This window comes from Protopterus annectens, chromosome 14.part0 (genome assembly GCF_019279795.1).
Source record: "Protopterus annectens isolate FY-2018-M chromosome 14.part0, PAN1.0, whole genome shotgun sequence".
In the NCBI taxonomy this organism is placed as follows: Eukaryota; Metazoa; Chordata; order Ceratodontiformes; family Protopteridae; genus Protopterus; species Protopterus annectens.
The window spans coordinates 173,728,121-173,751,160 of NC_056748.1; positions in this window are offsets into that span (position 1 = coordinate 173,728,121).

A 23,040-nucleotide genomic window follows, 5' to 3' on the forward strand; every position below is an offset into this window, starting at 1 on the left:
TAGTAAAATCCATTTATGAGATGTAGGATACATCATTTGTATCATGTAATGCACACCATTCATAACATGTAGAGGTATGAAGCTGTTTTTATTCATGGTGTTTCAAATGCTCTCATCTTCAAGGACTCTCTGTTACTGTGGGACGTACAGCCCACTTAAACAGCATAGCTTGTATAGGGGTGTGACAAAAGGAGGCACTGTCAGCACATCTAGCTGGAAGTTTGTAAATAATCATATGTTATTTGTGAATATCAACATGATCCATTGTGTGTGTATAAATCAAACCTCAAAGAGTGTGTGTGTGTCAGCTACTTGGGCAGAGGCACAAAGCACTGGTTGGACAGAGAGGGTGCTGGAGGCTTTGGCTTGGTCACTCAGTTGAGATCTCAACTCTATAGCTGTGCCACTGGGGAGTCATATTGGGTATCTGGAAAAAAGAAATAAACTAGCCCCAGACTGACTGTGGTTTCTGTGTGCTCTTAAAGGATATTCCACTTGATGCAGAGAGCTGCATCTGGAAATACTGTGGTGTACCTGTCATCCTCCCAGTGTGTACATCCCCTGCTGTTGCCAGTGGTGAGGATTGAGGCTCCTTGATTTCTGGTCCAGTGGTGGGGCATCAGATTATTGGTTGGCAGTGGTGGGATATGCACATATTAGGAATCAGTGGTGTGGATACTGAACTCCTGTAGCCTGTAAACAGTGGTCACTGAAGAAGGTGTTTGTACTCTCAATCAGCCACACAGTGAACATTCAGAGTTTCATATCACAATTGTTTTATTTTTTTTGGTGGCTTAGTTAGTCCAGGAGGGCAGGCAAGGATGTTAGCTGAGGAGTATGGCAAGCTGACAAACTGCCAGTTGGCTGAGATGAGCCAGGACAAAGGACTGATGCATGCCAGCTTGACTAAAGCAGAGATGACTGCAGCCTTAGTCATGGCTGCATCAGAGACCAGCAACCAACCAGGAGGACAACTAGACTGGCCTTGGGGAGGTACAACTCTCAGAAAATGGACAGTTCAACCTTTCCATAGAGAACTTAAAAATCCATCTGGAGTTAAAGAAACTTGAACTGGAGGCCAAACGTTTGGAAGTAGAAGCAGCAGAGAGACTGAGACATCTGGAGGCTGAGGAAAATGAGAAACTGTTATGTCTGGAAGCGGAGGAGAATGAGAGGCCGAGGCAACATGAGAAGGAGATGCTGACTCTTTGCCAGCGTCATGGACTTAATGGGGAAGGGAGTAACTGAACCCCAGAAGCAACAAAGGTCAGTAAATTTCTTTCACAATTTACAGAGGGGGATAATTTTGATAGTTTCATTCATATGTCTGAAGGGGTAAGTTTCATTCATATGTTTGAAGGGGTAAGTAAACAGTATAATGTTGACCAAGGGCTATGGGTATCTTTCCTCATCCCCTTACTCTATGGTAAAGCTATGACGGCTATTTCTAAATTGTCTGATACCGATTGCTTAAATTATAATACTGTTAAAAATTGTCTGTTAGAGTGTTTTAAACTAACACCTGAAGCTTATAGGAAAAGGTTTTGTGACCACAGATGCAAGGCAGATGAAAGTGTGTGAATATGTTGCTGAACTAAGCACTTATTTTCATAGATGGGTGAGTGGATGTCAGGTCACCACTTTTGAGGGGCTGACAGACCTTTTGGTGAGGGAACAAGCCCTTAGCACTTTGTCTGAGGACATGAGGATCTGGTTAGCTGATAGACAATGCCTTACTGTAGATGAGTTGGGGAAGAAGGGAGACCTATACCTATCAAGCAGGGCATCACTGCAGAGGAAAGGGGCACCCAGTGCTGCTCATAGGTCTAAGGGAACCCATGGTGGGCAGGCCAGACTGCCCCAACAGAATCTGCCAGTAGCAGGGGAAGCCACTAGTCCAGGTACGTGTCCAGGACCTAGGGTTAAATGTTTTAAATGCAACCAGTGGGGCCATATAGCATATAAATGTCCACGGAGGCAAGATGGGGAACAAAAGGTGGGTGAGCCAGTAAGTGGGAAGGACAAAATGCCAACAGTAGGTTGTCTTGAGATAACAAGGGTACCAAACTACCACAAGAGGTTATATCCTATCTTAGTTAATGGCAAAGAGACCATTGCAAAGAGAGACACAGCCTTTGACATAACCATTGTGAAACCTGCAATGGTTACAGAAGAGCAATACTTGCCTGGGCAGTCTACTCCAGTCAGAGCTTTAGGAGTGGCCCCATTCCAAATATCTTTGGCTAGGGTTCACCTTGACTGGGAGGGTGGAAAAGGAAGCCAGCAAGTAGGTGTGTTTGAGGATATCCCTGCAGATGTCCTAATAGGGAATGATTCTGATAATGTAGTACCGTGTGTGCATGCAGCTACATGCAGTCAGGCTTGGAGATAAGCATGTGGGTCTGGTAGCCTGGGGGAGACACAGACAGACTGCACACTTTCAGCCAGGACTGGTGAGGTGGTTACTTCAGGGAGGGAGCTACCCTGTAGCAGTGAGACTGAAGGTGAGCCACAGCTGCTTGTGTGCACTGATATTCCCTTGGACAGAGTGACTGCAAGGGCAGAGGTGAGTAGCAGTACCCAGGCTGACAGTGAGGCACCACTGTCAGAGGATGCCAGACTTCCTGTGGAAGGGGAGCTGGGAAGGGTTACAAAGAGAGAGTTGAGACAGGCTCACCTCTCAGACCCTACATTGCAAGGCCTGAGGCATGCAGGTAGTGAGGCACCTGATTCTCAAGGGAAGGGGGAATCTGTATGCTGGGACAAAGCATAACTGTATAGAGAGTGGACCACTGAGGGAGGGCTAGAAGGTGAGAGAGTAGACCAGTTATTAGTGCCCAGAGGGTTCCTATTATTTAAGCAAATGGTTAAATTTGCAAACGCTGTTTCGTTGAGCGTGATTACGCGAAATGGCAAAATGCCGAAAATACTGAACAGCGAATTTTTTCCTAGGGGAAAAAAATCACCTGGTTGTTTTCTCCAATGTGTTAACTCTCATAGTTGGTATATTTAAGTAGGTGGGGTGTGGATTTTTTTTTTTTTTACGGATCAGCGATTTCTTTCCCTGGGAAAAAAATTGCTGATCTGTATGTTCGATATTTTGGATTTTTGGGCATTGTGGGTCGATTATATAGCATTTGCAATTTAGTGCATTCGCTAATATAATATAGATCTGTGCCCTGAGCCTACCATCTGGCACTTCTAGCCATAGCCCATGATATTCCCTTTGCAAGTCATATGGGAATAAAACATACAAAGAGACATATTATGCAGATCTTCTATTGGCCTGGGATTTCTAGGGATGTAACAGGGCACTGCAGGACTTCTGAGCAGTGCCAAAAGGTAGGGAAGGCAGGAGACAAGGTGAAAGCTCCTTTGATGCCTTTGCCTGTGATTGAAGAGCCATTTCAGAGGGTAGTTATGGATATTGTGGGGTCTCTGAGTACCCCATGTTCCACAGGGAAAAAGTATATCCTAGTGGTAGTAGATTATGCTACAAGATACTCTGAGGCAGTGGCTTTGTCCTCCATTGAGGCAGAAATGGTGGCAAATGCTTTGTTAGAGATTTTCAGCAGGGTAGGTTTCCCAAAAAAAAATATATTGACTGACAAAGGTGCCAATTTCATGTCAGACCTGCTGGCTTGTGTGTGGAAGTACTGTGGGGTAAAGCACCTAAAGACCACCCCCTACCATCCCCAGAATAATGGTCTTGTTGAGAGGTTAAACTCTACACTCAAGACCATGCTATGGGCACTTGCAGAGCAGTTTAAGAGGGACTGGGACAATATTTGCTCCATATGTTGTTTGCCTACAGAGAGGTGTGCCAGGAATCCACAGGTTTTTCACCCTTTGAGTTGCTGCATGAGCATAGGGTGAGGGGGCCTCTAGACTTAGTTTGAGATGAGTGGGAGGGTGAGTGTGAATCCCACAAGGAGTCTGTTGTGGCATATGTCCTAAACCACAGGACAAGGCTCAGGGAACTCCACATGCTCGATAAATCACAACCTCATTTTTACAATTAACAGAACATTCTGGAGGGACAGGTTCATCTCTCAAAGATTGCCCATACTCTGGAATAAGTTTCCCATTCATGTCAAGCAGAGCACCTCACTGGCCCTCTTCAAGAGAAATCTTGATGAGTGTGTGAAGATATGTGAAGGCTGCCAGCCTAGCCAGATGGAATTTTATAGATAATTATGTCATTTGTAAATATTAATGTAAGCCACATGCTTGTTCTCTTAAATGTTGAAAGACTGCATTGGATATTGAACTGCAAAAATGTAACAACAGTGCACTCTGCTGTAAGAAAGGTAAGTCAAGCATTTTATGACTGTCTTTGATGTCAAAATTCAGAGTCGATATGTCTAGAAGGTGGCATCCTGCCTATTGTTTTAAGACCAGAGTTAATGGCTAGAAATTGCATGTATAAATGTCCTTTATTGCTCTGGTTTCTGACCCGGTGTAAAGAATGTAAATGTAGTTTCTTTTAGCCTGGGAACACCACAGAAGTGTGAAGAATTATGTCATGTGAAGAGGCTCTGTGTTATCAATTTAAAGAGAGAGAATCAGAGAGCTCAGAGCATCTTGTCTTGAGAACATCCAACATCACCAGCACTGCTTCGATCTATATGTAAGTTATTTAGAACTGTGTTTTCTCTTAGAAATAGCTAGGAATTAGGAAGATTAGACTAAGTATTTTTCTGTGATGTCAGAACCTTTCTACTGTATTACTTTAAGTATTTATGTGTGATCTCTGAACTCTTGACTAGCACTGTGTAGTAAGAAGTATTGTCTTGTGTTTTTATTATTTAGTAAATATTTTTAAACCTTTCGACTGTTAATTTAAGCTTTAGAGTACATTGCATGTATATAGTGATACTGTACCAAGTCACTCAAATAAGCTTTGACTGTTCAGTCACACTTACCATTTGGATAGCAATATTTCACAGAAATAATTGGACACCCTTTCAGAAGGGCCTTGGAGTAGCTGATATTAGTGGGTGATGGCAGCTGGTATTACCTTTTAGACTGTGCAGAAAAGGGACACAGCTGGAGAACCTGTGCAAGCCTTCTCCAGGAGTGTCTGTGTGGTTGTATATAACTCTTATCTCAAAGTGTGTGTGTGTGTGTGTCAGCTACTTGGGCAGGGACACGAAGCACTGATTGGACAGAGAGGGTGCTGGAGGTTTTAGCTTGCCCCCTAGGCTGAGATCTGGACCCTATAGCTGTGCCAGTGAGGAGTCGTATTAGGGACCTGGAGATAAAGGGAAAAACCAGCCCCAGACTGACTGTGATCTCTGTGTTCTCTTATGGGAAAGTGCACTTTACTGTGTGTGTATTTATTATCCTTTACCTATGTGGACAACCCTCACTAGTGTTAGTGGTGAGGATTGAGGCTCCTTAATTACTGGGCCAGTGCACGGGCATTACATATTAATTGTTTGTCAGTGTTGGGATATCCACACCACATATTAATTGGTTGGCAAATACTAATTGGCTTGTAGTGGTGTGAGTAGACTGAATTCCTGTAGTTTGTGTACAGTGATCACTGAAGGTGTTTTGTACTCTAAATCAGCCATGCAGTGAATACTCAGAGTTCGGATCGCAGTTGTTTTATTTCTTTTGTTAGCTTAGTTAGAGAGCAGGCAGCATGTCAGCAGAGGAGTATGGAAAGCTGACAAGGAGCCATCTGGCTGAGATGTGCCAGGCTAACAGACTGGTGCATGGAAACCTGACTAAGGCAGACATTATTGCAGCTTTGATCACAGCTGCATCAGAAAACAGCAACCAGGAGGATGATCAGACTGGCAGTGGAGATGTACCACCCTCAGAGAATGGACAGCTCAACTTTTCTGCAGAGGACTTAAAAATCCATCTGGAACTAAAGACACTTGAGTTGGAGGCCAGGCATTTGGAAATTGAAGCAGCTGAAAGACTGAAACATCTGCAGGCTGAGGAGGATGAGAAACTGCTATGCTGGGAAGCTAAGGAAAAGAAGAAGCAGAGGCAGCATGAGAAGGAGATGCTGACTCTTCGCCAGAGTTATGGAGGTAATGGGGGAGGGAGTAACCAGACCCCAGAAGCACAAAAGGTCAGTACATTTCTTCTGAATTTAAAGAGGGGGATAATTTTGATTGTTTCATTCATATGTTTGAGAGGGTATGTAAACAGTATGATGTTGACCAAAGGTTCTGGGTGCGGTTCCTGACCCTTACTCCATGGTAAAGCAGTAACTGTGTTGTCTAAACTTGTTGATCATGAATGTTTTGATTAAACTTTTGTCAAGAAACGTCTGTTAGAATGTTTTAAGCGAACACCTGAAACGTATAGGAAAAAGTTATGTGAGCACAGACGCAAAGCAGATGAAAGTGTGTGTGAATATGTGGCTGAACTGAGCACTTATTTTCATAGGTGGGTGAGTGGATGTCAGGTCACCACTTTTGAAGGGCTGGCAGACCTTTTGGTGAGGGAACAAGCCCTTAGCACTTTGCCTGAGGACATGAGGATCTGGTTAGCTGAGAGACAATGTGCTACTTCAGAGGAGTTGGGGAAGAAGGGAGACCTATACCGATCAAGCACGGGATCCCTGCACAGGAAAAGGACTACCAGTACTGCTCGTGGGTCTAAAGGAACCCATGGTGGGCAGCACATACTGCCCCAACAGAATCTGCGAGTAGCAGGGGAAGCCACTAATCCAGGTACACATCCAAAACCTAGGGTTAAATGTTTTGAATGCAACCAGGGGGGGCATATGGCATATGGATGTCCACAGATGCAAGGTGGGGAAAAAAGTGAGGGAGCCAGTAAGTGAGGAAGACAAAATGCCAATAGTAGGTTATCTTGAGACAACAGGGCTACTGAACTACCATCCTGTAGATGTCCTGATAGGAAAGGATTTGGATGAGGCAGTACCATGTGCTTATGCAATAACATGCAGTCGGGCTAGGATACAAGCATATGGGTCTGGTAGCCTTGGGCAGACTCAGAATGTTTGCATACTTGTAGCCAGGACTGGTGAGGTGGTTACTTCAGAAATCTACTCTGTAGCAGTGAGACTAAAGATGATCCACAGCTGCTTCTGGGTACTGATGTTCCCTTGGACAGACTGACTGCAAAGGTAGAGGTGAGTGGTAGTACTAAGGCTGACAGTGAGGCACCATTGTCAGAGGATGCCAAACTTCCTGTGGAAGTGGAGCTGGGAAGGGTTACAAATAGAGAGTTGAGACAGGCTCAGCTCTCAGACCCCACTTTGCAAGGCCTGAGGCAGGTAGCTAGGGAAACACCTGATTCTCAAAGAAGGGGGACTCTGTATACTGGGACAAAGGATTACTGCATAGAGAGTGGACTCCTGAGGGAGGGCTAGAAGGTGAGAGAGTGCAGCAGTTGGTATTGCCTAGATCCTATCATCTGGCACTTATAGCCATAGCCTATGATATTTCCTTTGCAGGTCATATGGGCATAACACATACAAAGAGATGTATTATGCAGAACGTCTACTGGCCTGGAATTTCCAGAGATGTAACAGGGTACTGCAGGACCTGTGACCAGTGCCAAAAGATAGGCAAGGCAGGACACAAGGTGAGAGCTCCTTTGATGCCTTTGCCTGTGATTGAGTAGTCATTTCAGAGGGTAGCCATGGATATTGTGGGGCCTCTGAGTACCGCAAGTTCCACAGGGAAAAAGTATATCCTGGTGGTAGTGGATTATGCTACAAGATACCCTGAGGCAATGGCTCTGTCCTCCATTGAGGCAGAAAAGGTGGCAAATGCTTTGTTAGAGATTTTCAGCAGGGTAGGTTTCCCAAAAGAAATACTGGCTAACAGAGGTGCCAATTTCATGTCAGGCCTGCTGGCTTGTCTGTGAAAGTACTGTGGGGAGAAGTACATGAAGGCCATCCCCTACCTTCCCCAGACTAATGGTCTTGTTGAGAGATTAAACTTTACAATCAAGCCTGTGCTATGGGCATTTGCAGACCAGTTTAAGAGGGTGTGGGACAAATATTTGTCCTATCTGTTGTTTGCTTACAGAGGTTCCCCAGGAATCCACAGTTTTTTCACCCTTTGAGTTGTATGGGCATAAGGTGAGGGGACCTCTAGATTTAATTTGAGATGAGTGGGAAGGTGAGTGTGAACCTCACAAGGAGTCTATTTTGGCAGATGTCCTAAACCTCAGGACAAGGCTCAGGGAACTCATGGGCTTGGCCCAGGAGAACCTGGCAGAAGCCCAACAATAGAAAAAGGTGTGGTATGAGATGAATGCTCAAGCTAGAGAGTATGCTGTGGGGCAGCAGGTAATGGTTCTCAATCCGGTCAGACCCAACAAGCTGCAAGCAACATGGGAGGGACCCTACAAGATGGTAAGAAAGGTAAGTGATGTTAACTACATGGTGGAAGTGCTAGGCAGAAGGCAGGGGCACAAATTGTACCATGTTAACATGATGAAACCTTACCATGATAGGGAGGCTCTTCTGCTGAGTATTTGAAGTGGGTTGCAGGAGGAGTCTGAGGGAGACCTGGTGACTGATCTCCTCAGCGAGGCTCAGACTGACACCTCAGTGGAAGGGGTAGGAATGTCCCAGCAGCTATCTCCTACCCAGTTTCAAGAAATCCGAGCAGTGTTATAGGAGTTTGGGGACATGTTCACTGGGAAACCAGGGTGCACCCACCTTGTGCAGCACCATGTGGATATAGGACCTCAAAGGCCTATTAATCAGGTCCCTTATATGGTGTCTGAGAGAGTCAAACAGACTCTGAGGGAGGAGATACAGGAGATGTTGGAACTAGGGGTAATTCAGGAGTCCAACAGTCCCTTGGCCTCCCCAGTGGTGCTGGTGCCAAAGAAGGATGGCAGCACCAGTTTCTGTGTGGACTACAGGAAATTAAATAGTCACACAGAGTCAGATGCTTACCCTATGCCTAGGACATATGGGGCCCTAGAGCAGCTGGGTGGGGTTAAGTATCTTACAGCCATTGATCTTACCAAGGGTTACTGGCAGGTGCCCTTGACTCCCAGTGCTAGAAAGAAGTCAACTTTTGTGACTCATTTTGGCTTGTATGAGTTCACAAAGATGCCCTTTGGGATGAAAAATGCCCCAGTGATTTTCCAGAGGCTGGTAGATCATATCCTAGCAGGAGCAGGAGGGTTTGCCCTTGCATACCTAGATGATATTGCCACCTACAGCCGTTCCTGGCAAGAGCACCTTCAGCATGCCAGGGAGGTGCTGGGCAGACTGCAAAGGGCAGGGTTGACCATTAAGCCAAGCAAATGGGTATGGCAGAGGACTCTTACCTGGGACATAGAGTGGAGTGTGGGAAGATCAGGCCAGAACCTGCCAAAGTGGAAGCCATTCAGGCATGGTCTGCACCTGTTACCAAAAAGCAGGTGAGGCCATTCTTAGGGACAGCAGGGTACTACAGAAAGTTTGTTCCCAGGTATAGTACCATAGCTGCTCCACTCACAGATCTGACAAGGAAGAACAGGCCAGATAAGGTAGTGTGGACCCCAGCATATGAACAGGGATTCCAGGAGCATAAGGAAGCTTTGGGAAGACCCCCTGTGTTAGCCAGTCCAGATTACAGCAAATAATTTGTTGTGCAGGTGGATGCTTCAAACCATGGAGTAGGGGCTGTACTTAGCCAGATTTCTTCAGAGGGAGAAGAGCACCCAGTGGTTTATCTCAGTCATAGGCTCCACCCAGGGAGGAATGCTATGCAGCTGTAGAAAAGGAATGTCTAGCCATTTTGTGGGCACTGCAGAAACTTCAGCTTTATCTGTATGGAACAAAATTCACTGTTCTGACAGATCACAATACCCTAACATGGTGAAACAAAGCCAGGCAGCAAAATGCAAAGTTGCTAAGATGGAGCCTAGGGTTGCAAGCATATGATATATCAGTGCAGCACCGCAGTGGGATTACCAATGCCAATGCAGATGGGCTCTCAAGACAGGGAAGGGGGTAAGGTGTATTCAAATAGACCTAACCCACTCAGGCAATGTTTCTCAAGGGTCACTTGAAAAACTAGCTTGAGTTCTTGGGGGGGGGGGGATGTGTGAAGATAGTTGAAGGCTTGCAGCTTAGCCAGATAGAATTTTGTAGATAATTCTGTCATTTTTAAATATTAATGTAAGCCACAGGCTTCTTCTCTTAAATGTGAAAAGACTGCATTGGATATTGAACTGCAAAAATGTGACAACAGTGCACTCTACTCTAAGAAAGCTAAGTCAAGCATTTTATGACTGTCTTTGATGTCAAAATTCGGAACCGATAAGTCTAGAGGGAGGCATCCTGCCTATTGTTTTAAGACTAGAGTTAATGGCTAGAATTTGCATGTATAAATGTCCTTTATTGCTTTTGTTTCTGACTAGGTGTAAAGAATGTAAATGTAGTTTCTGTTAGCCTGGAAACACCAGAGAAGTGTGAAGAATGTGAAGAATTATGTCATGTGAAACAGCTCTGTGCTAGCAACTTAAAGAGAGAGAATCAGAGAGCTCAGAGTATTTTGTCTTGAGAACATCCAACATCACCAGCACTGCTTTGATCTATATGTAAGTTATTTAGAACTGTGTTTTCTTAGAAATAGCTAGGAATTAAGAATATTAGACTAAGTGTTTTTCTGTGATGTCAGAACCTTTCTACGGTATTACTTTAAGTATTTGTATGTGATCTTTGAGCTCTTGACTAGCACTATATAGTAAGAAGTATTGTCTTGTGTTTTTATTATTTATTATTAAATATTTTAAACCTTTCAACTGTGGCTGTTTTATGTACTGTTAATTTAAGCTCTAGAGTACATTGCCTGTATATAGTGATACTCTACCAAGTCACTCTAATAAGCCTTGACAGTTCAATCACATTTACCATTTGGATAGTAATATTTCACAGTAATAATTGGACACCCTTTCAGAAGGGCCTGGAGTAGCTGATATTCATGGGCGGTGGGAGCCGGTACTACTTTTTAGACTGGGAAGAAAAGGAGCACAGCTAGAGAACCTGTACCAGCCTTCCCCAGGAGTGTCTGTGTGGTTGTATATAACTCTCATCTCAAATTGTGTGTGTGTGTGTCAGCTACTTGGGCAGGGGCACAAAGCACTGGTTGGACAGAGAGGGTGCTGGATGTTTTAGCTTGCCCACTAGGCTGAGATCTGGACCCTATAGCTGTGCCAGTGGGGAGTCTTATTGGGGACCTGGAGAGAATGTGAGAAACCAGCCACAGACTGACTGTGATCTCTGTGTGCTCTTAAGGGAAATTGTACTTTACTGTGTGTGTATTTATTATCCTTTCCCTATATGGATGCCCCTCACTGGTGTTAGTGGTGAGGACTGAGGCTCCTTGATTACTGGGCCAGTGTACAGTTGCACAGAGTGGATAGGTAACAGAAAGTTCACTCCAGGGATCATTCCAGTTGCTCTATTGGATAGGTGCACTGTGAACTAACATCAGGTGGCACAACACATGGGCAATTTTTTTCAGCTAGGCTTGTAAAGGCTCCAGGGCCATTAGCCTAGTACACACCTATGAACCTATGATTAAACTATATGTTATGTGCTGAGCTTCAGAAATGCAACCACAGTGCACTCTGCTGGAGAAGAGCAAAAATGTATATGGACTATATGCCTGTGGAAATGTATGTTTTTATAGTAGATGTTGGGACATGCAGAGTTAACTTGCAAAGTCTGAGAAAATAAGTAAAGAGTTTTATGATCTGCTATAAAGTTGGTTTATCTCAGCTAACAGACAGGATGTCTAGGCTAGGGGCTTCTTTCTATTGTCCTGAGTCAGAGATAATTACTATGTTCAAATGTAAAGTGTTTTTGTATTGGTCTGTGGCTTACTAGCAGCTGTACATCTGAAAGATAAGTATTTTTCACAGACACATGTTAAATTTTAAGTTCCTGTTAGCTTGGGAACAAATGCAGAGGTGACAAGAATTATGTAATCTGAGATAACTCAGCAGCAATGTGTATTATTCATTTAAGAACTATCTCAGAGAGAAAGTCAGTGCATTTTGTATCTTGTTCTGGACCTGTAAATATCTCCAACACTTCTCATCTATATTTTCCTTGCTCTATAAGTTATTTAAGTACAGTGATTTCTCTTAGATATAGATAGGAATGCAGTAAGATTAGTCTAGATGTTTTCTGCATTTATGTGAGACTGTTCTGCAATGTTGTTTTAAAGTATTTCCTGTGATTCTGAACTCTGCTGACACTGTGTTGAGTTAATGAGTATTGTCTTGTGCTTTTATTATTTATTATTAAATATATTTAAACCTTTTAATTGTAGCTGGTTTTGTGTGGAGATATTTAAGCTCTTAGGGTACTTGCATATGTATTTGGTGAAACTGTATAGGATACTCCAATAGCCTTGCTGTTGGTTACACTTACCATTTGGATAACAGCAACATTGCACAGTAGAATTGGTCACCCTTTGTAAGAGCCTTATGGTAGCTGATAAGTAGTGGTTGGTGGCAGTGATTACTACCTTTTAGTCTGGGCGGAAGGGGGAATAGCCAGTTAACCTGTGCCAGCCTTCCCCAGGAGTGTCTGTGTGTTTGCAAATAAATCAAATCTCAAAGTGTGTGTATGTCAGCTACCTGGGCAGGGGCACAAAGCACTGGTTGGACAGAGAGGGTGCTGGAGATTTTAGCTTGACCGCTCAGCTGAGATCTAAATCCTATAGCTGTGCCAGTGGGGAGACTTATTGGGAATCTGGGGAGAGACAGAGAGAGAGAGAGAGAGAGAGAGAGAGAGAGAGAAAACAGCCTCAGACTGACTGTGATCTGTGTGTGCTCTTAAGGGAAATTATACTTTACTGTGTGTGTATACTTGTCATCCTCCCAATGTGCACTTCTCTCCATGGTGTTAGTGGTGAGGATTGAGACTCCTTGATTACTGGGCCAGTACACAGTCATCACTGTTCCCTAGTCTTTTCCTTATATTTACTTTATTTCTTTCCTGTTACACTTTCAAAAAAATGTGCTCCCATGTTCTTCTCTCTCTTCCTAAGATCTCCAGCATACCCATGTTGTTGCTGGGAACATTTTGTCCAATTTACTGAGCATATAAAATATTTGTGGAGACATTTCCAAGCAAATATAAATCTTTGAGCCTTAGTTATATACCTTGGGAGTGTGTGGATTTCTATCAATTCTTCTTTCTCTATGTCCATGTCTGTTTCTACCTCCAATAGTCTATTCTGCATTTCTGTGCTATTTCTTCAATTGACCTTTATTTTTCTGTCTTTCAGTGGTTCCCTGAGTACCCATCAAGGTTGGTGGTTTCCTAAGATTCAAAGGCTTCTTTAGGAACTCAAGCTCTTCTTTGATGTCCATAAATGTTTTACTGATCCCTGCAGGAACATTCTGAAAATTGCTGGGTAGAGTAATCTCCACTTTATGCCCTTCTCTTTGCAGGATCTTATTACAGGTACAAAACCATTTCTTTTTCTGTAGGTCTCAAGTGTAAAATCTTGTTTTTTGAAGATGCAGCTTTGCCCTATACGCAATCTTCTGACTGGTTTCCATGCTGTCACTGGCTGTGCCTTCCTTCCCTTCCCTTCCCCCCTCACTACCTGGACATCAACCAGACCTGTGTGTTACTTCCATCAGGATCTGTGATTCTGGTATTCCCATCCACTGCATAATCAGAACCAGACCTGTGTGTTCCTTCCGTCAGGATCTGTGATTCTGGTATTCCCATCCACTGCATAATCAGAACCAGACATGTGTGTTCCTTCAGTCAGGATCTGTGATTCTGGTATTCCCATCAACTGCATAATCAGGCCTTGAATTGCTTTAAAAGCAGTTCAATCCCTCATATTTTTTGGGGATTCCAACTATTTTAATATTTTTTTCATGTGTTCTGTCCTCTGCATCTAGTGCTTTATGCTCCAGACATTCTAGCCGTGCTTCCACTGTGTGCATGTCCCTTTACTGCTTCATTCTCTAAAATGATGCCCTGTATTGCCATTGTGTCTTAATTTAAGCTTTCTATTACTGTTTCCACTCTCTGTTCCTACTTCATCAGGTTGTCAAGCAGTGATTTCTTCATTTCTTTTATCTCCAGCCATATGACCTTGAGGGCCACATTCCCCCACTCAGTTCCAGTGGTTCTGTAATTGTTTTCTGTGGTTTCCCTTTCTCTGCAGAGGCTCCCGTCTTCCTTTTCTGTCTCATTCTCACTCTAGTTCATTTTACTTCAATTCTTTGTGGTACTTCTTCCAATTAATTCCTTTGCCATCTTTCTCTGTAGAGCTCTGTGGATGTTCTTCATCTCACATTGCTGCAGTCCTGACACTTGGGTAGTCCGCTGTCCCAGTCGGCCCGAATACCAAAGTATAAGGCTGACGTCGGTCAAGGCGCACTAGTCTGACGTCAGGACGTCAGGGTACAAATGCGCATGACCGACGTCATTTCCTCAGTCTTTTTTGCCGCATGGTCCGATGCAGAAGCAGATGTTCTTCATCTCACATTGCTGCAGTCCTGACACTTGGGTAGTCCGCTGTCCCAGTCGGCCCGAATACCAAAGTATAAGGCTGACGTCGGTCAAGCACTAGTCTGACGTCAGGACGTCAGGGTACAAATGCGCATGACCGACGTCATTTCCTCAGTCTTTTTTGCCGCATGGTCCGATGCAGAAGCAGTTTTGCAAGTGCAAGTTGGCGTTCTGAGATTTTCCGAAGTCGGAGTTTCAGACCGAATCCAAGTTGGCTAAGTACCCGTGCTAGAATATTTTGGTTTTCTTGCCTCAGTATTTTACCGGATGTCAGAAAAAGTGAATAACTGTATTTCTTGTGGGAAACAGATACCTCATAGGGATTACCATACCTTGTGTATACCTTGCTTAGGGCCTGAGCACGACGTTGTTGGCTGTCGCTCTTGTGCTAGATTTAACAAACGCACTATAAAGAGAAGATTAGATTGTGCCAGGTTAGTTTTTGGGAAGCGGTGTAATTATAAAATGCCGTCGGATGCTCCGACGCCCGCTTCGTCAAAAAAGCGCAAGGACAAAACAGCAAAGCCTAGGCTGGAAGAACCATCCGTACCAGACGTCGGTTCTTTAGAGGGCTCGGTGGAGCCAGAGGTTCAGCCAGGATTTGGACACTGTCATTCAAATAATTCCTTGCATTCAAAAGGAATTTTTGTGGTGGGCTCAGGAATGTCACCTAAACAAGGGACTCTCTGTGACCCGGCCAGAGGCGAGTCAGATTCTAACGACAGATGCCTCAGACACAGATTGGGGAGCTCATCTGAATGGAAAGTGGATACAAGACAAGTGGCCTGCCAGACTGCAGCATCTACATATCAACTTGAAGGAGATGTTAGCAGTCCAGTTTGCATTACTGGCTTTCAAGGATTTACTTCTTCCAGGGCAGGTGTTGATTCTAACAGACAACACAACTGTCATGTGGTACATCAACAAACAAGGGGGAACACATTCTTATCCTCTATGCAGGCAAGCAATGATTTTGTGGGAGACTGCGTTAAGCTTGCAACTGAATCTTCAAGCAATGTTTCTGCCAGGAGCACAGAACTCCTTAGCAGATGTGTTAAGCAGGCAAATCATGGATCCCCACGAGTGGAAACTGGATCTTCATGTATTTCAGACATTGACAGTGTCATGGGGAACTCCAGACATAGATCTGTTCACTTCTGCACTAAACCACCAGCTGCCAAAGTTTTGCACGAAAAGGTTTCATCACACAGCCTGGAAAGTGGATGCTCTTTCTTTCAGTTGGAAAAATCTTCATGTGTATGCCTTTCCACCTCTGCCTCTCCTCCCAAAGGTACTTCTAAAGGTCAGACAAGACAAGCCAAGGATGATTTTAATAGCTCCAGATTGGCCTAGACAGCACTGGTACCCATTGCTGAGGAGTCTGGTAAGGAAGCCTCCATGGCCCTTACCTTTGATTCCACACCTATTGTCTCAGAAGGACGGGCATCTACTCAATGTCAAGCTTCACTCTCTTCATCTAACAGCCTGGCATATTCTGTTTTGAACCATAGCAGGTCTCAGCTTCCTCAACAAGTTTTGAATGTGATTATGGAAGCCAGAAGACCTAGTACAAGGAAAGTGTACGCAGGAAAATGGAAGAGATTTTCATTTTGGAGTGCAGCAAAGGATTTGGATGTTTCTGAGCCAAATTTGAGTGTGGCTCTTCAATATCTTACTGAGTTATTGGACAAAGGTTTGTCTTTCTCTTCCATTAAGATTCATGCTGCAGCAATTTCAGCTCACTATGATTGTGACCCACCATTGTTTTCTCATCCTTTGTTCAAGCAATTTCTTAGAGGGGCAAAGAATATAAGACCCCACGTAGAGCTCCTACTCCTGCTTGGGACCTCAATTTTGTGTTGGAGAAACTCACTCTACAACCTTTTGAGCCTGCAGCTACTGCTGAATTGAAATTTTTGTCATGGAAGACTGCTTTTTTGTTAGCCATTACCTCTGCAAGAAGGGTGTCTGAATTGCAGGCCCTTATGGCGGTTGAGCCTTTCCTGATTTTTCATAAGGATAGGGTATCTTTACGTACTAATCCTTCCTTTATGCCTAAAGTGGTTTCTAGTGTGGCTTTAAACCAAACATTCCACTAGGGCTACTGCCACTTCAACAGCATTTCTAAGGGGGTTGGCAACTAAGGATATTTTGGAGGCAGCTACTTGGAGTTCAGTGCATACTTTCTCTAAGCATTACCACCTTCCTCTCTACTCTAAATCTAGGGCTGGTTTTGCCACTGCTATTTTACAGGGCATGTTGTCAGCTCCTGCTTCTTTGTGATTTGCCATCCTCCCTTACCTCTGCTTTGGGATTCTACCCAAGTGTCAGGACTGCAGCAATGTGAGATGAAGAACATAGTACAGTTTTGTACCTACCATAAATGTAGATGTTCGAAGATCCACATTGCTGCAGTCCAATTACCCTCCTTCCCTCTGTGTTTAGGGGTGGTTGTGTGGGGGATTGTACCTTTCTGACTTTGTATATATTGTACATATATTTGGTACAGGGTGTTTGGTGTGTTGTTGTTTTGGTTTGACCTTATCTTTTAGGGTCTTCTGACATCTGGGGCAAGAAAAGACTGAGGAAATGACGTCGGTCATGCGCATTTGTACCCTGACGTCCTGACGTCAGACTAGTGCGCCTTGACCGACGTCAGCCTTATACTTTGGTATTCGGGCCGACTGGGACAGCGGACTACCCAAGTGTCAGGACTGCAGCAATGTGGATCTTCGAACATCTACATTTATGGTAGGTACAAAACTGTACTTTTTGCAAGTGCAGGTTGGCATTCTGAGATTTTCCGAAGTCGGAGTTTCAGACCGAATCCAAGTTGGCTAAGTACCCCGTTGGGGAATATTTTGGTTTTTTCTTGCCTCAGTATTTTACCGGATGTCAGAAAAAGTGAATAACTGTATTTCTTGTGGGAAACAGATACCTCATAGGGATTACCATACCTTGTGTATACCTTGCTTAGGGCCTGAGCACGACGTTGTTGGCTGTCGCTCTTGTGCTAGATTTAACAAACGCACTATAAAGAGAAGATTAGATTGTGCCAGGTTAGTTTTTGGGAAGCGGTGTAATTATAAAATGCCATCGGATGCTCCGTCGCCCGCTTCATCAAAAAGCGCAAGGACAAAACAGCAAAGCCTAGGCTGGAAGAACCGTCCGTACCAGACGGCGGTTCTTTAGAGGGCTCGGTGGAGCCAGAGGTTCAGCCAGAAATATCTTTGGAATCCCAGGAGAGAGTCTTTATAACTGCAAGATGTGACCTCTCAGGAGGTAGGCCAGGCGGAAGGGGCTTCTCAGGTAGCTGTTCTTCCCTTCCTTCCTAAGGTGGCTGCTGTTTGCAAGGCTTGTCCCAGGGGCAGGCCAGGTGTTGTTTCAGGTGTTACCCCTAGTTCTTCAGGGTCTGTACCTAAGAAGCATATGCTTAAGATGGCAGAAGATTTGATTACAATGATTAGAGGTTCTATGCCCCTCCTGATAAGAGGCCTAGGGTGGAACCTGAGCTTGGGAGTTTTGAGCAGTTTTCGGATGCTTCTGAGTCTTCGGCTGAAGACTTGCAGGAGTATTCCTTACTCTGATTCTGATGTAGATGATTCTACTCCTTCTGCTTCTCCCCTGAGGATTTTTCATTTTCAGAGACTCTTCATTCCATGAGGGAGCATTTTAAATGGGAAGGTCAGGATTTCTCTGATTCCAGGAAAAGGCTGAGGGAATTTTTGTTTCTACCCCAGCATAGGCCTTTAGCTATACCTCCTGTTCTAGATGTGGTGGAGGATGTTTTGCAGAGGCTTCTCTGAACCCTGATTCTTTGCCTCCCGCTCCAGTTAAACCGGATAGATATTATAGGGTGCCTGAAGCTCATAAGTATCTTTTTAAGAGTCCTAGGGCAGACCCAGAAACTGTTTCACAGGGGCCTAAAGGTGTTAAGGCTTCTGTTGTTAAAAATCCTGTTCCTCCAGATAAAGAGGCAAGGGCTTTGGATAGATGGGGAAAGAAAGTGTATACTTCTTCCACTTTGGCCATGAGAGCTTTGAATTGCCAGTTTCATATGTTGAAATACCAAAATTATCTCCTTTCACAATTAAAGTCTAAGGTAGATGCTTTGGCGGAAGGTATTGAGTGTAAAGAGTTGCAGGATTTAGTTCATGTTTCTGAACAGGTGGGTAAGCATTCTTTGCAATGTGGTTTTGATGCTGTGCAGGCCTCTTCGAGGGTGGCTGCCACTGGTTCGGTTCTTCGCAGGCACGCCTGGCTGAGGGATCAGAATTTAGCTGAGCATGTGAAGACAAGGATTTTAGATGCTCCTTTACAATCTGATGTGTTGTTTGGTTCGCCTGTGGAAGCAGTTCTAAAGAAAATGGAAGACAAGGCTAAGTCTATGCAGACTGTTAAAGATTTTTTGCAGGTTCAGCCTCCGAAGTTTAGTAGAAATTGGCCTACCAAGGGGTGGACATATCCTGCTTATGATTCCCAGTCTAGGGGTAGGTCTAGACATGGTAGGGGCAGAGCTCAAGGTTCTTTTAGGCCTAGAACAGGGAGTTCTCCTGCTCAGTCTTCTGGTGAGGGCAGGGGTCAGTCCTTTCGTAAACAGACCCAATGACCTGCCTTTTCAGCTGCCAGAATCTTCTCGTCTGGCAGCACCTTTGGGAGGAAGGTTGGCACTTTTCAAAGAAAACTGGAGTTTAATTACCCAAGACAGATGGGTATTGGATATCATTCACCACGGTTACAGGTTTTATTTCCATACCTTGCCTCCTTTCAAAGGCATGCCAGACATTCCTCCTCAACAAAGGAAAGAGGCTCACAAGCAAATTTCTCTGTTACTCCAAATAGGGGCCATTCAGCCGGTTCCTGTGCCAGAAAGGGGCCTAGGATTTTATTCTCGCCTGTTCCTAGTACCAAAAAGGGGAACACGTGGAGACCAATTTTGGATCTATCTATCCTCAACACTTATCTGGACATTCCCAAGTTCAAAATGTTGACGTTACAACAGCTTTTACCTCTGCTGGGCAAAGATCACTGGATGGTAACTTTGGATCTCAAGGAAGCTTACCTTCATGTTCCTATCAGACTAATTTGCAGGAAGTATCTGCGTTTTCGAGCTGGGAATTCTCATTATCAGTTCTCTGCATTGCCCTTTGGCTTATCTACTGCGCCCAGAGTATTCACAAAGGTTCTGGCTCCAGTGATAGCTTTCTTCAGGCTAAAAGGAATACAAATCTATCCTTATTTGGACGATTGCCTGATTCTGGCTCAAGGAAGGGACGTTCTTCAGCATTTGGAATATGTGATAGCAGTGCTAAGATGCCTAGGGTATTCTGTGAACGAAATAAAGTCCAGTCTAGTACCCTCTCAAGACATGTGCTTTCTGGGTGTGAGACTGAATACAGCAACCCAGATGGCCTTTTTTAACCCCGGACAAACAAAAGAATCTTTCTTTACTTCCATCAACTATCTCATCAGTCCGGGCTGACTGCAAGGACAGTCCTTCAAGCCTTAGGGTTTATGGCATCTTGCATTCTGGTGCTTCCCAATGCCAAACTGCATATGAGGAAGCTGCAATGGTATCTCAAAAATGTATGGACACAGCACTGCCAGGATTTGGACACTGTCATTCAAATAATTCCTTGCATTCAAAAGGAATTTTTGTGGTGGGCTCAGGAATGTCACCTAAACAAGGGACTCTCTGTGACCCGGCCAGAGGCGAGTCAGATTCTAACGACAGATGCCTCAGACACAGCTTGGGGAGCTCATCTGAATGGAAAGTGGATACAAGACAAGTGGCCTGCCAGACTGCAGCATCTACATATCAACTTGAAGGAGATGTTAGCAGTCCAGTTTGCATTACTGGCTTTCAAGGATTTACTTCTTCCAGGGCAGGTGTTGATTCTAACAGACAACACAACTGTCATGTGGTACATCAACAAACAAGGGGAACACATTCTTATCCTCTATGCAGGCAAGCAATGATTTTGTGGGAGACTGCGTTAAGCTTGCAACTGAATCTTCAAGCAAGGTTTCTGCCAGGAGCACAGAACTCCTTAGCAGATGTGTTAAGCAGGCAAATCATGGATCCCCACGAGTGGAAACTGGATCTTCATGTATTTCAGACATTGACAGTGTCATGGGGAACTCCAGACATAGATCTGTTCGCTTCTCCACTAAACCACCAGCTGCCAAAGTTTTGCACGAAAAGGTTTCATCACACAGCCTGGAAAGTGGATGCTCTTTCTTTCAGTTGGAAAAATCTTCATGTGTATGCCTTTCCACCTCTGCCTCTCCTCCCAAAGGTACTTCTAAAGGTCAGACAAGACAAGCCAAGGATGATTTTAATAGCTCCAGATTGGCCTCGACAGCACTGGTACCCATTGCTGAGGAGTCTGGTAAGGAAGCCTCCATGGCCCTTACCTTTGATTCCACACCTATTGTCTCAGAAGGACGGGCATCTACTCAATGTCAAGCTTCACTCTCTTCATCTAATAGCCTGGCATATTCTGTTTTGAACCATAGCAGGTCTCAGCTTCCTCAACAAGTTTTGAATGTGATTATGGAAGCCAGAAGACCTAGTACAAGGAAAGTGTACGCAGGAAAATGGAAGAGATTTTCATTTTGGAGTGCAGCAAAGGATTTGGATGTTTCTGAGCCAAATTTGAGTGTGGCTCTTCAATATCTTACTGAGTTATTGGACAAAGGTTTGTCTTTCTCTTCCATTAAGATTCATGCTGCAGCAATTTCAGCTCACTATGATTGTGACCCACCATTGTTTTCTCATCCTTTGTTCAAGCAATTTCTTAGAGGGCAAAGAATATAAGACCCCACGTAGAGCTCCTACTCCTGCTTGGGACCTCAATTTTGTGTTGGAGAAACTCACTCTACAACCTTTTGAGCCTGCAGCTACTGCTGAATTGAAATTTTTGTCATGGAAGACTGCTTTTTTGTTAGCCATTACCTCTGCAAGAAGGGTGTCTGAATTGCAGGCCCTTATGGCGGTTGAGCCTTTCCTGATTTTTCATAAGGATAGGGTATCTTTACGTACTAATCCTTCCTTTATGCCTAAAGTGGTTTCTAGTGTGGCTTTAAACCAAACTATTCATTTGCCTACCTTTTATGCAAATCCCCAAAATAAGGGGAAAAGATTTTGCACACTTTAGATGTACACAGGCAATTACGTTATTATTTAAGCAGGACTAAGGATTTTAGGCAGTCTCAGCAGTTGTTTGTTTCATTTGCTTTGAGTTCTCAGGGTAAGCCTGTGTCAAAACAAACTATTTCTAAGTGGATTGGGTTTTGCATTACTTTCTGTTACTCCCATCATGGCAAGGAGATTCCAGCTGGGATTAGGCCTCATTCCACTAGGGCTACTGCCACTTCAACAGCATTTCTAAGGGGGGTGGCAACTAAGGATATTTTGGAGGCAGCTACTTGGAGTTCAGTGCATACTTTCTCTAAGCATTACCACCTTCCTCTCTACTCCAAATCTAGGGCTGGTTTTGCCACTGCTATTTTACAGGGCATGTTGTCAGCTCCTGCTTCTTTGTGATTTGCCATCCTCCCTTACCTCTGCTTTGGGATTCTACCCAAGTGTCAGGACTGCAGCAATGTGAGATGAAGAACATAGTACAGTTTTGTACCTACCATAAATGTAGATGTTCAAGATCCACATTGCTGCAGTCCAATTTACCTCCCTCCTTCCCCTCTGTGTTTAGGGGTGGTTGTGTGGGTGGGATTGTACCTTTCTGACTTTGTATATATTGTACATATATTTGGTACAGGGGTGTTTGGTGTGTTGTTGTTTTTGGTTTGGCCTTATCTTTTAGGGTCTTCTGACATCTGGGGCAAGAAAAGACTGAGGAAATGACGTCGGTCATGCGCATTTGTACCCTGACGTCCTGACGTCAGACTAGTGCGCCTTGACCGACGTCAGCCTTATACTTTGGTATTCGGGCCGACTGGGACAGCGGACTACCCAAGTGTCAGGACTGCAGCAATGTGGATCTTCGAACATCTACATTTATGGTAGGTACAAAACTGTACTTTTTGCTACACTACATTTCAAAGGAAGCCACGCCAGAAGTCCAATAAGAAATACATTTGAAAGCACTAAAGTTGTGGGGTTTTGAGAACACTAGCCTCCAGGGATACTCCTTATAGCAAACCCTAAATGCACTTACAAAAGTAATTGAATAAGTTTTGTAACGCAAAAGATGTGATACCTTAAAGCTCTTGCATCAGAGACAACATATGCAAATTACCCTTTAAGGATATCAGGTGTTTCAACTAAATGGCAATTCTGAATGTCCATGACTTTTCCTTTTCCTTTTAAGTCTATTTATGGACAATTTCAGGCCAATAAAGCCAAACCCCTCTAGCTGTGAACATGCATGTTTTAGTTTGTTAGTTGGGATATTTTGTATACGCCCTTATGTTTATGGATATCAGTTGGGTATAACAACCATGTGTTTCCAAAAGTCAAATATTCCTCTTATGCTGTGCTGATGATACCATAAGAAAGCTGAAACATGCATGTCCACAGCTAG